Raw genomic sequence first — 14,064 nt, 5'->3', positions numbered from 1 at the left:
GAACAAAAAGATAGTCTGATAATGCACTTGCTCTCATCAGGTCAGGCCTACAATTTGTGGTTCTGTTGGAATGAGTGCAAGAGAGAGATCCTGGATCCTCTTTGCCCTGGCATGCTACTTCCCTGCTATGTCCCCAAGCAAAGGATGCTCTAAATCAGGGGTCAAAGAACTTGTCCATAGCCCATAGTAGATTATTAGATAGATTCTTTAAGCTTCTTAGGCTGCCTGTTGTCTCTGTCCCATGTTTTTTTAAATTATTTTTTTGGTTTATTTTTATCTATTTATTTGAAAGTGACAGAGAGAGAAAGAGGCAAATAGAGAGAGACAGAGAATGGGCGTACCAGGGTCTCCAGCCACTGCAAATGAACTCCAGATGTGTGCGCTCCCTTGTGCATCTGGCTAGTGTGGGTCCTGGGGAATCAAGCCTTGAACTGGGGTCCTTAGGCTTCACAGGCAAGCGCTTAACCACTAAGCCATCTCTCCAGCCCCCATGTTTTTTTTTTAATAACCTTTATTTTAAAAAAAAATCATTAGCTCATAGGCTTTACCAAGACATAGTTTATACATCCTCACTAGCTAGGATGGTTCTCCCAGCTTGGACATGGTCTCCTGCCCTGTTGAGCTGCAGTCTTCCCACCCTCTGCTGTAGCACAAGGGCTGGAGGCAGGAATAAGCTGCCTGCTTCCTCCCGTCATGGTCAACCCACAAAGGCTGATACCCTGAGAACTGCTATTGCTATGTATTTTAGATCTCCTTGCCTCAGAGTTAAGAGTCTTACACCTTCTGCCATTATCCATGAAACTTGCAGGATAACTAAATTAGCTTTAAATTTTATTTATTTATTCATTTGAAAGAAAGAGAGAGAATGGGCACACCAGAGCCTCTAGCCACTGCAAACGAATTCCAAATACATGTGCCACCTTATGCATCTGGCTTACATGAGTACTGGGGAATCAAACCTGTGTCGTTAGGCTTCCTAGGCAAGCACCTTAACTGCTAAGCCATCTCTCCAGCCCTTAATTAGTTTTTAAGTAAAATATCATCTCGGCCTCCTCACTGTTCTTAGGGTGGGAAAGGAAAGCCAGGGGCTACAGCGAGAGCTGATGGAAGAGAATACACTGTGGACAGTCAGGCTTACAGGCAGCTGTAAATCTCCAAGAGCAAATGTTACACTGAAAACGGGGGAGGCTGCATGCCCTGTGGGACCTCATCTAGGAAGTTTCATAGCATCAATTCCTCCATACTCCACTGGTTTAAGCAATTTCCACTCAGGGTCAAGGAGAGGAGGAGCAACATAGACTCTAGTTCAGACATGCAGGGCACCACAAAATTCTCCACTGTCTGGTGTAGTCATTGAATATGCATGCAGGAGGCCACTCAGCAGCACGTTATTGCAAAATTCTGTTCTTTCTTTGGCTGTCTTTTAGAGTGCAGCATTTTCAAAATATTTTTACCACTATTGGGAGTTTCATATTAATAAGTCTTAACCTTATGATATTTTTAAAGATTTTTTAAAAATTTCTTTGAGAGAGAGAAGGAAAGACCACTGCAAATGAACTCCAGATACATGTGACACCTTGTGCATTTGGCTTACATTAGTCCCGGGGACTCGAACCTGGGTCCTTTAGTTTTGCAGGCAAGAACCTGAACTGCTAAGTGATTCCTCTAGCCCATGAATTTTTAAAGTCTATTAAAAAAAGAAGGTATGATATAGGAAGACATAAGGAAGGATACTTAACATGATCAATAATTATGATAATATGCATTACTCTATACTTATTATCAACTCATTAAACAAAAGGCAGGTTTACATAAAAAACCCTATGTGTATACACAATATTACAGTTAGCTATTGAATTTTCTTTAACATTTAACAGAACATATCCTTAGCATTTTAAAAAACTGAGTAAATTTATCTTTAGGGGTGAATAAAAACACATAATTTTCTCTTTTTTTCTCATCTCATTATGGTGGAAACTGTTCTCATGAAGTGTGGTGTGTGGATGTGTATTTTGGAACAACACTTCCAGACAAAACATCTCAAATCTGTCATTTATAATACTTATAATTACTTGGGATACTCAAGATTTTTGAGTCAGAAATTTATTTTTACATTATGCCTGTAAATTGCATAGCTATATTTGAGTACTGCAGTTTGATTTAAACCTTCAGTTAAATAAAATTAACTTAGATAACTTGTACAGATAATTGAAAAATGTGCCTAGAACACTGTAGTCTTGTGGGGTCTCAGAAATAAGATGCCATAAAATGTAACTCCTTTCTGGAATCAAATTATGGGTTAAATTATAAAGATAAGAGTAGTGTTGGCCGGGCGTGGTGGCGCACGCCTTTAATCCCAGCACTCGGGAGGCAGAGGTAGGAGGATCACCATGAGTTCGAGGCCACCCTGAGACTCCATAGTGAATTCCAGGTCAGCCTAGGCTAGAGTGAGACCTTACCTCAAAACAACAACAACAACAACAAAAAGAGTAGTGCATATGAAATAGTGACAGATAGTACAAGCCAGACCACAGGGAGAACATGTTACCCACCAAACTAAAATAGTTTGGGTGAATTCACAAAACTTATAGGATTTGGGTGGCAGGCAAGAGGAAGATGATGCACATTTATTAACTGATCACATGTAAGAATGAGTAGTGTTTAAATACTGCAATCAGTGTGTTTAAGGGCTGTGTGTGTGTGTGTGTGTGTACATGCCTTACCTTAGATTTTGCTATTGTATTTGTGTCATAATGTGAAAACTGTTTAAAATTCATACCTTTTTCTTACTTTGTTTTCTTTTTAAAAATATTTTTATTTATTTATTTGAGAGAGATATATAGAAATAGGAAGGTAAAGAGAGAGAGAGAGGGAGAGAATGGGCATGTCAGGGTCTCCAGTCACTGCAAACGAACTCCAGATGTGTGCACCCCCTTGTGCATCTGGCTTACATGGGTCCTGGGGAGTCGAACCTGGGTCCTTCAGCTTTGCAAGCAAGTGCCTTAACACTAAGCTATCTCTCCAGCCCCTTTTCTTTATTTTAATTTTACTTATTTATTTGAGAGAGTGAGAAAGAGGCAGACAGATATATATATAGAGAGAGAGTGAGAGAATGGGTGCACCAGGGCCTCCAGCCATAGCAAACAAACTCCAGACGCATGTGCCACCTTGTGCATCTGGCTTATGTGGGTCTTGGGGAATCAAACCAAGGTCCTTTGGCTTTGTAGACAAATGCCTTAACTGCTAAGCCATCTCTGCAGCCCTTTTTCTTACTTTCAACATGATCATTTCCCCCTGCTCATCTGAAAAGCAGATGGCTAGTTGCTCATCCTAGACAGAAATCATTAATAATCATAATATAAAATAATCAACTACTGGATAACAGCATTGGTACTGCGGGTCAGAGCCTGGATAGTTGGACGACGTTTTAGGAAACTCCCAGGAGAACTTCAGACAGCTGGGGCATGAGGAGCCCTGTGTGATGTGTCATTGCTAGTGACAAAATAAATCTCAGGTGTCCAGGAAGCTCTGTCCTGAGTTCACCTCGGCTTCACTGCCAGGCATGAAACAGGAACAGCTCCCATTAGTCCCCCTGGACTGACAATCCCGCTTTCTGCACAGTTTGGGAAACAGAAGGTTATGAGGGAGCATTACAACATGGCACTGGATTTTTCTCTCACATTGAGCAGAAATGATTGAAATCTAGGTTGGTAATTTTGATGTCTGCCACCTATAGTTAAAAAAAAAAAAAAACAGCTAAAAAAACCAACCTCACAGATCATTTCTCAGGAGTGGATCTTGGAGGACTTATGTAATTCTTTTCTAATCCATATTGATCCAGCACTGTGTTGACCTTTGAGTTCACTCTCAGACTTGTTTACCTTTTGACTATAGCCATGTTCCTAGTTCCTGGAAATGCCAAGACTTACGTAGCAAGAGTTATATCCCTCAACACCACAGGCCTTTCTGTTGCTACAAAATATATTAAAAAATAAAACAAACCAATATGGATATAGATCAAAGGTTGTTTTCTTATCCTATTCCTTTTAAATACCAGTTCCTTTTGAGGTTTGAGTTATTTTTTGCACCTGTGTATATGGGCATGCCAAGGTTTCTTGCCAGTGTAAACAAACACCATGTGCTACTTTTTGCATCGCTACTAAGAGATGTAATCCAATCCAAGCGCCTTTCCCGACACACACACACCAGCCCTCCTTTTAGATTTGAAAGCTTTGTTTGTTTCAGTGTTGATAGAAACTTCTCTGGAACAAGTTCCTTCCTTGCCCGCAGTTACTCTTAAACATGAGGAGGTGAATACATTCTCATTTGCTTTATGCGCATTCCAGAAGCAAGATGCGGTGTGACACTGTTCATCCAGAGTAGGACAGTCTCGGGGAAGCATGATCTCTCTGCTTATGTCTGTTGTGCCGAGGAGCCAAAAGACCGCGGCTGCCAGGCACTCACACGCATGTCAGCTTGGGGGGGTCTCTTCTTTCTCACGGATCCCCAGCCCCCCTGCATCTGTTCCAGCTGCGTACCCTTGCGTCTCTGAACTGCTCCGCCAGCTACGGGTCTTGCTTCACATTTGTCCAGCGCTCCGCTTTTGTCTTCTCTTCTCCACCACTGCCCTTGTCATTGATACCAGCCTGAGATTGCCTTTTCAGAGCCGACCAGTGACTTCCGGGACAAACACAAAGGTCATCCCGAGTTATTTTCCTGGACACCATAGAGTGGCCTTTCCAATTCTCTACTCTTTCTGGGCCCTCTTCTTATTTTTGGGCCACACTTTCTTCACCCTCACTTTTTTTCCCCCCTTTTTACCTTCTAGTTGAGCCCTTTTCTCAAGGATTTGATCCTTGAGTCTCCGTCCTCTTTCATTGATCAACAGGCTTTACAGCGATCTGATGTGCCTCTGGATCTCCCGAGCAAACCTCCCTTTCCTCCCCCCTCCCCCACTGGTGCTTGCTTTATGCGCACACTCAGAAGCTCCTCATACTGTTTGGTTATTGCCTGCCTGCTGCTGCAAACATTTCTGCAGTAGGCAAACTTTTCTTCTCCAATAAGAGCCTGCAAAAGACAGTCCTCAGGGCAAATCTAGCTCACTGTTGTTTTTAAATTTTTTTTTTATTAATTAGTTTTATATTCAGTGAATAGAGTCAACTTGGTACCACTGTTAGGCTTGTCCATGTCCTCCCCCCTCCCCCGGCCCCTCCTTGTTGGGGTACATGGGTCATGCATTGTGGAGTTAGCCCACAGTTATGGGTAGGAGAAATGTCTCTGTGTATCATGACCCAATGTGTGGCTCTGACATTCTTTCCACTCCCTTTTCTGCAAAATTTCCCTGAGCCATGTTGGGTTCACTTTAGGTCTGCTTCAGTGATGGGTTTCTGGATATCTGATTTGGTAGGAGTTGATTGTTCTCTGTGTCGATCTCCTTCACCCTTGTGCTAGTACTGGGTTCACCAAGAAAACAGCTTGTTTCCCCAATTATTCTTAGTTTCGGCTGGGGCCCTTTTGAGGTATGATGGGGTGGTTCTCTCCTTAGGATCTGCATCTATCTTTCTTTCCCAGGGAGGTATGTCGCAGTTAGGTGGCCTCCATCTTGACCAGAAGTCCACTAGCCCACTGTTTTTATAAATAAAGTTTTATTAGAACACATTCATGCCCATTTGTTTACATGTTGTTTAAGACTGGCTTTATTCTGTAATAGCCATGGTGAGTAGTTGCCATAAGGTCTGTATGGCTCACAAAGTGCCAACACACTGACACTCTGGCCCTTTATTGAAAGTGTATGGTCCAGTCTTGAAGCGCCTTGGTCTTCTAACATTGGAACTTTGATTGCATTAGTCCTGATTCAGGAACCCATAAATGGCTCCCTGTTGTCTTTGTAAATGATTAAAGTTTTTGTTAGACATTTAAGAATTCCTCTTTTTACTCATGCAGCCCAATTATATTTCTTCATACACCTGATCTCCCCCTATGGCTCCACTATCATTCTCTCTCTCTCTCTCTCCTTTCTCTCTCTGCTGAGGATGGAGCTCAGGATCCTGTGTTTGCTGGGGAAATGTTGTAAAACTGAGCTACAATACCAAGCCTGACTTCTTCTGACATTCTACATGTCCACATATGTGATTTCTGGAATATTTTTCCCTCTGATTCTGGCTGATATCATTTTGCATAACGCCACCCAGGCTCATTCGTTTTGTGGCAGCCACGTTAAGGCTGAATAATAGTGTGTCCTGTATCATGAGTGTGTATGTGTAATTTTCACATATGTACCAGTCTATCTGTCATTGGTCAATGGACAATTTTTGTTGTTGTTTCCATTCCTTGACTAGCATGAATAATGGTGCAACGGATACATGGGTCCAGACATGTTTACATGGTGGTGATTTTATTTCCTGAGGACCTAGAAGAGGGCTTCCTGGGTCACATGGAAGTTCTGTTTTTAATTTCCTCAGGAAACTCCATACTCTGTCCCATGATGCTCACACCAGCCTACACTCCCAGTAACTGTAAACAAGATGCCCCACCTCCTCCATGAAGTATTTCCTAGTGAGGCTGATCTGTTTTCTTGGTCCTCATGTGTTGTCTTGAATGTTGTAATCCAGACACATTATTTTTTATTGCTTTATTATTTATTTTGTATTTTATTGCTCAGTTGCTTGCCTTTATCCCAAGGATCTTCCTCTCCTCTCTCATCCACTTTATACATCTCTCCCTCTTCCTGTTTCCTTTTTTTGTTTTTTTAACCCCCTATACAGTTGCAGAAATGTTCTCTTTGGGTACATTGATGTCGGATCTATCTCCATGTTGCCCAAAGGATAAAGCCCATTGCCTTGAGTTGCCGCCAATGTTTCTTCCAGCCTCCTTTCTTGTCACTGGCTGTCCCCTCAACCAAAAATTCTACATTCTATGAGCCCTGTACACGCTGGAATCTCCCTATGGGTGCTGCGCTCTGACATCCAAGCTGTGGACACATTGGTCTTCTTCCCGCCCTTGGAACTTTTCTGGGACAATTTCTTGCTGGGAGACATCTCATGTGTGGACCAAAACCCTGCACAACCATCACCTTCCATGTGGAGCTTTCTAGAATTCCCTAGAACTAATTAAGTCACTCTCCTTTTTATCCCCTTAAGCACAATGTACTCACTTTAATTATAGCATGCGTTTCATCCTGTGGTAATTACTTTTTGCATGTTTTTAATCTCCCAGGAAAAGAAAGGTTCAAAGCCTCAGCCTCACATTAAACTTGCACGGGAAGGGTTGAAAAGTCCTGTCATCTGAGCTGTATCCTGACATCTGTAGATTTTGTTTTGTTTACAGCTCCCTAGGTTGTGTGTTTGTTTTTAGGACAAAATCTTGCTACACAGCCCAGACCAGTCTTGGAGTTGTGATCTCCTGCCTCTGTCTCTAGAGTGCTGGGTGTATAAGCGTCATCTGACCAACTCTGGTGATTACACAGCCACCTGTAAAGCTACCCAGCACTTCACAGTGAACTGCTGGAGAAGAAAAGCCATGTTCTGACCCTCATTTGTAAACTTCTCTCCCTTTTTGCCCCTCATACCTACAGCAAGACTTCTGGTTCACTGCATGGGCTAACAAGGGCTGTGGAGTTACTTGAGTTAGTCATTAGGCACAGCAAACAGAGGCTCAGCCGGCTACCACTTAGCTCCCTCATGTCACAGTTTGGAGTCCCATTGGCGTGGGACTGGTGTGATCACCATCATACACACAAAGTGACTTGCTTTACTTGTCTTTATTAATGAATATATATATATATTTAATTATCATGTGTGTGTGGGCGGGGATGCTGCCAGTCAATGCCAATCTGGCTTTCCATGGGTAGTTGGGAACTGCACCCAGGTTGACAGGCTTTGCAAACAAGCACCATTAATGACTGAGCCATTTATCTCCAAAGCCCTGCTTCACTGTTATTGATTGCTGAAACCAGTTGTTCTTTTTTTTTTTTTAATTTTTATTTATTTATTTGAGAGCGATAGACACAGAGAGAAAGACAGAGAGAGGGAGAGAGAGAGAACGGGCGCGCCAGGGCTTCCAGCCTCTGAAAATGAACTCCAGACACGTGCACCCCCTTGTCCATCTGGCTAACGTGGGACCTGGGGAACCGAGCCTCGAACCGGGGTCCTTAGGCTTCACAGGCAAGCGCTTAACCGCTAAGCCATCTCTCCAGCCCCAGTTGTTCTTTTTTAATTGCCTCAAATACCAAGTGAGTTGCAATTTCACATTGCAGGGAGAGGAGCACTGCGTAGCCATGCATGCAAAAAGGATTTCACTCCCTATAGCCCTGTCCAGTGGGCATAGTTTTCCATAGCCACTCGAGCAAAGACGTTAGAAAACAGACTAGGCTTCATTCTTGGGATTCTTGTGTTTTTTTCAAAATTTTATTAACAACTTCCATGATTATAAAAAATATCCCATGGTAATACCCTCCCTCCCCTCACTTTCCCTTTGAAACTCCATTCTCCATCATATCCCCTCCCCATATCAATCAGGCTCTCTTTTATTTTGATGTCATGATCTTTTCCTCCTCTTATGATGGTCTTGTGTAGGTAGTGTCAGACACTGTGAGGTCATGGATATCCAGGCCATTTTGTGTCTGGAGGAGCAAGTTGTAAGGAGTCCTACCCTTCCTTTGGCTCTTACATTCTTTCTGCCACCTCTTCCGCAATGGACCCTGAGCTTTGAAAGGTGTGATAGAGATATTGCAGTACTGAGCACTTCGGTCACTTCTTTCTAGCACCATGATACTTTCTGAGTCATCCCAAGGTCACTGCCACCTGAAAAGAGAAGGAGGGTAGCATTAATATAAGGGTATGGACATTAAGAGAAGTGCTTACTGGGCAGTTTGGTGAGCATAGTGTAAACGCTTATCCAGACAGCAGCAGATGTTACGCCCCTAGGGCTCATGACTACCCCTGTTTTAAGTTTTCAGTATCAGGGATGTACTCCCTCCCATGGAGCGGGCCTCCAGTCCAATCAGAGGGCCGTTGGTTTCCACCATGACAGACATGCCATTCTTGGGATTCTTATCCATTCTTCCTGTTCCTTGGATTCAGTGAAAGTGTCTGTGACCTTCATCTGCTGCTCTGTGCCCAGGTGGACTTAGGTAAAACAGCACTGTTGCTTGACGTGGCCTTGCCTGCCTGTGTAAGCAGTGAGCTGCTGCCTGTACCTTCAAATGTCAGACCTTCCAAATGAGAATCAGAAGTGTGTTGCAGACTGCGTCTGATATTTACAGTTCTCTCAAGCTGACGTGAGCTGACTTTAGTTGTAAAGATTCTCCAATGCAAATCAGAAAGAGTTTTTTCCCGTCCCTTTTGTCGATATGTCGTTAGTGTTATTACTTCCTTCAGTTCTGTTTGATTTTTGTGAAAGTCCACAGAAGCTTATGAACACATCGTGGCCATTACCAGCGGCTGCTGAAAGTCGTAATTGAAAACCAAGAATATTGACAGATACATGGTGTCCAAGGACCCTGAATTCCATCCCCAGGACTTGAATAAATAAGTAATAAAAGTTAGGGAATACTTTTAAAGGAGCCTAATAATGATGTATTCATAGTCTCCATGTGCATATGTGTTTATGTGTGTGCATGCATATGTGTGTGTTTATGCATGTGTGTTTGGGATGAAAAGGCAGATTATACTTCCAGAACTGTTTCAAGCATCTTCTTTTCAGAGCTTGAGCTGAAGGAAACCATATGCTGCCATTTCTCAATCCACCCTTCTTCCTGCTCTCTCTTACCTAGCCCTTCTTGTTTTCTCGCTCTGTCTTCCTCACACCAGCAGAAATACAGTAATTGCTGCTTTTGGAGTTGCTGTGCTTCAGTGAGTTAAGGGAGTGCTGTATCCTCGGAAGGGAGAGCTAGGTACTATTATTAGCCCCGTTGTACTGAGGAGGAAACTGGGGCACAAGGAAATTAAGTAACTTACTCGGGACCCCAGGGTCAGGAATGGGAGGACAAGGACTCAGATCTAGGCCATCTGCTTCAAGACCTGGGTCCTTAACTCATTGCTGCCTCGTGCAATGTGTGCAGTGGCAAATGATGAAGATGAAAAATGTTACATTTGATTTGAAAATGCATTTAAAAAGAGGTTTCTGGGCTTGAGAGATGGCTTAGTAGTTAAGTGCTTGCCTGTGAAGCCTAAGGACCCTGGTTCAAGGCTTGTTTCTCCAGGGCCCACATTAGCCAGATGCACAAGGGGTGCATGCGTCTGGAGTTTGTTTGCAGTGGTTGGAGGCACTGGTGCACCCATTCTCTCTCTCTCTTCCTATTTCTCTGCCACCCTCAAATAAATAAACAAAAAAAATTTTTTTTAAGATATTTCCCTTTTTCCCTCCCTTCAACCTCCATTGCCTTAATAGTGGGTTCAATTTCTAAGTCCTTTATTTTATTTTTTTAAAATTTTTTATTTTATTTATTTGAGAGCGACAGACACAGAGAGGAAGACAGAAGGAGAGAGAGAGAATGGGCGCACCAGGGCTTCCAGCCTCTGCAAACGAACTCCAGACGCGTGCGCCCCCTTGTGCATCTGGCTAACGTGGGACCTGGGGAACCGAGCCTCGAACCGGGGTCCTTAGGCTTCACAGGCAAGCGCTTAACCGCTAAGCCATCTCTCCAGCCCTTATTTTATTTTTTAAGACAGTGTGTTGCTATGTAATCCCAGACTGGCCGGAAACCTGTGATCCTACTGTCTCTATCTCCCTATGCTGAGATTACATGTGTGTACCGTCGTGTTTGGTATTTGCCAGCACTTTTAGTGAATCTAATAGAGTAAGTGTTGAAGTTGAAATTCCAGATTATTTTTTCAAATATATATATATTTATTTATTTATTTGAGCAAGAGAAAGAGGGAGGGAGAAAGAGAGAGCATGGGCATGCCAGGGCCACCAGCCACTGCAAAGGAACTACAGATGTATGCACCCCCTTGTGAATTTGGCTTACGTGGGTCCTGGAGAATTGAACCAGGATCCTTTGGCTTTGCAGGCAAACGCCTTAACCACTAAGCCATCTCTTAAGCCCCCAGAGTATTTTTAAATCAAGCACAGAATTTGAAATGAGCAGTCACATACATTTATTTGACCATCTTGGGTGCAGAAAACTTTTCTTTGAGTAGCACACTCTTCAAACTGGAGTTCACCACTGTCTTTCTTGTATCACTCCAGCTATAGGCAGCCTTGAATGTTAGTTTCATAATTATTTAATATATAGCGAGACCATAGAGACACAGGAGCCTTGGTCTGGAGACAAGTCTTGATAAGTAAAGGGCTTGCTGTAGAAGCATGAAGACCTGAGCTTGAATCCTCAATAAAATCTGAGCGCGGCAATGTGCACCTGTAATCCCAGTGCTGTGGGGGTGACGGTGGGGAACAGAGACAGAGGACTCCCTGGGGCTTGCTCACTAGGATAGCGAAAACAGCGAGCTCTCGGTTCAGTGTGAAACTCTGTCTCCCAAAAGAAGATGGACAGAGGTAGGAGGATTGCCCCGAGTTCGAGGCCACCCTGAGACTACATAGTGAATTCCAGGTCAGCCTGGGCTAGAGTGAAACCCTACCCCAGATAAAAAAAGAAGATGGAAAAATACAACAAAAAATAAAGTGGAGAGGAAAATTAAGGAAAACACCTGGCAGGAACCACTGACTTCCACATGCATATACACACACACATGAAAACTCATCTACACACATATGAACATAATACACACTCACACACACATGTATACACACTGTATGACACACATGTTGACACCAAAATAATAAAAAAGACACGTGGGCCTCAACCTAAGCGCAGACACCTTTCCCAATCTCATGCAGTTAGGTTGCTTACATTTACTTAACGGCAGCACTTTTCGATTGAAAGTTATCTTTCCCAAGTCCTGAGATCATTTTCATAGTGATAACTTCCCTTCACCCTCCTTTCACTACGCTCATGAATGCATGAATAGTATCAGGCCGAGCTGGTGCACATACAATCAGTTGCCAGTAAGCACAGCTGTTGCTGGTGGAAGCGGGCGGAGGGAGGCGGGCAGCAAGGCTTTTGGTGATAATTCGTGCCGTATTTGTTGGAGGTGAGTGAAGCTGGTTAATCCATTGGGTTGGTTAAATAAACTCTGGCTAAGTAGTATAAAAAATATTTATGATATTGGTTTTATATATTTTATTTATCTATTTATGAGAGAGAAAGAGACAGAGAGAGAGAATGGGTGCACCAGGGCCTCTAGCCACTGCATACAAACTCAAGACACATGTGCCCCTTGTGCATTTGGCTTATGTGGGTCCTGGGAAATCGAACCCCGGTCCTCAGGCTTCACAGGCAAATGCTGTAACCACTAAGCCCAGGCCCCTATTTATGATATTGTTAAAGAACAACAAATCAGACTTCGCTTAGGACCTTCACAGTTAGTGGGACAGATCGCTGGAGTGGAGGTTTTGCAGTAGGGAAGTTGGACTCAACACCCAATACAACAAGGAGAGGTGAGAATTTAAAGCTAAGGACCAAAGTCCCCAGGATACCAGAAAACAGGTGAAGAATTACAAAGAGAAATCATCATGAGGGAAAGACGGATTCTGGCTGGATCAGTCTAATAGGATTCTCGCTGATGGCAGCAGGGTGTTCATACGTTGGCTGAGAGATAAATGGTGAAATGTGGAAATCTGAATAGATATCAAAGAAGATCACTTGCCTAGGGTGAGGGCTTCTGACGTCACAGGAGACTTACTAAATAGAACAATGCAGGAACAATTACAGGTAGCCAAAAGTCAGGGCCTACCTGAGAAGGGAAGTGAGAAGAGCTTGGCTGGGATATGGTTTGGTCAGGAAAGAATGAATCCTCATTAGTGGGATTCTGTCACAGGCACACTCAGGTTTGTGGGAGAAATCCATACCTTGGGACAAAGTAAACACACTTTCATCTCATGAAAGGAATAATATTTAGAAAATATTCACTATAATTTGGGCAATAAAAGTTAACTTAAATCTGTGGAATACAACATACTATATTATTCTTTTCAACCATCTCCATAAATGTCATTGTGATTCACAAATAACTTCAACTTTAGTTCCCTTTGAATTAAAACCTTGGTTTTAGTCTAATAAAAATCCATATATAGCAGGCAATGGTTATGATTATTGCTTCATGAAATGTGCTTGTCATTGAAAATTAATTTTTAAACAATGCATTGAATTCTAGAATCATTCACTAGCTATGGATAACCAAAGTGCTATAAACAACTTGTTAAAACCAATTGTCACCATTGCTATGAGGAAAAACGCTGTAGACCATTTTCTAAAATTGTCACATTTTATTTAAATGTGGCTCAAAATGATGTTAGGGGAAAAGATGTGACCCTTTAGGGATTGTCAGAAGGAATCAAGAACCGCTTAGCAGAGAGACAGAAATGGAAATGTGATATTTATCAGGGGGAAATGAGAGCATGATTAAAACAAACAGAACTGACCTCCATGTTAGAAAATGCCTTAATAAGAAAGTCATGCTCAAGGCCCTTTGGTCATCCTCTGAAGGCTAAGAGGCTGGGCTTGCCAAGAATGACCATCACCAGAGCAATGGGAAGGTAGGAAGAGTTTATTTCTTAGGTCAAGTTAAACTTCCTGAGAGCCTCACCAAACCAAATATGTTCATTGAAGCCCAGCCTCTCTTCACATTGCTGTCCTATAATTGGACTGGATGACTGTCAGGACAGGGGAAGACGTCTCAGGGAGGTGAATCCATTCTAAGGTCAACACTACTGCTGCCCCCTTTCAGATCTTCAGCTCACTCAGAGAGGCACTGCCTGTTCCCTCTCTTCAGATTAGTATATCCTGAAACCTACATTGTCTTCCCGTGTCAGTTACTTTCTTTTTACTGGAACCAAATACCCAACCAGAAATAACTTGAAGAAGGAAAGGATTTAAAAATGAAGGAGGAGGTATGGGAAAAAGAGGAAGAGGAGGATGAGTAGGAAGAAAGGATTTATTTTTTGACTTACAGTTTCAAGAAGTCCATCATGGTGGAGAAAGTATGGCAGAAGCAAGAAGCCAGT

General features: G+C 42.8%; 1 protein-coding gene across 1 annotated transcript in view; it reads left to right on the top strand.

Moving 5' to 3' along the window:
• Window positions 1–14,064, top strand: part of Sv2c (synaptic vesicle glycoprotein 2C) — a 213,623-nt gene that overhangs the window by 79,872 nt on the left and 119,687 nt on the right. The gene's annotated exons all lie outside the window — the stretch shown is intronic.

This window comes from Jaculus jaculus, chromosome 14, assembly GCF_020740685.1.
Source record: "Jaculus jaculus isolate mJacJac1 chromosome 14, mJacJac1.mat.Y.cur, whole genome shotgun sequence".
NCBI lineage: Eukaryota > Metazoa > Chordata > Mammalia > Rodentia > Dipodidae > Jaculus > Jaculus jaculus.
This window is presented reverse-complemented; position numbering and strand designations above follow the sequence as displayed.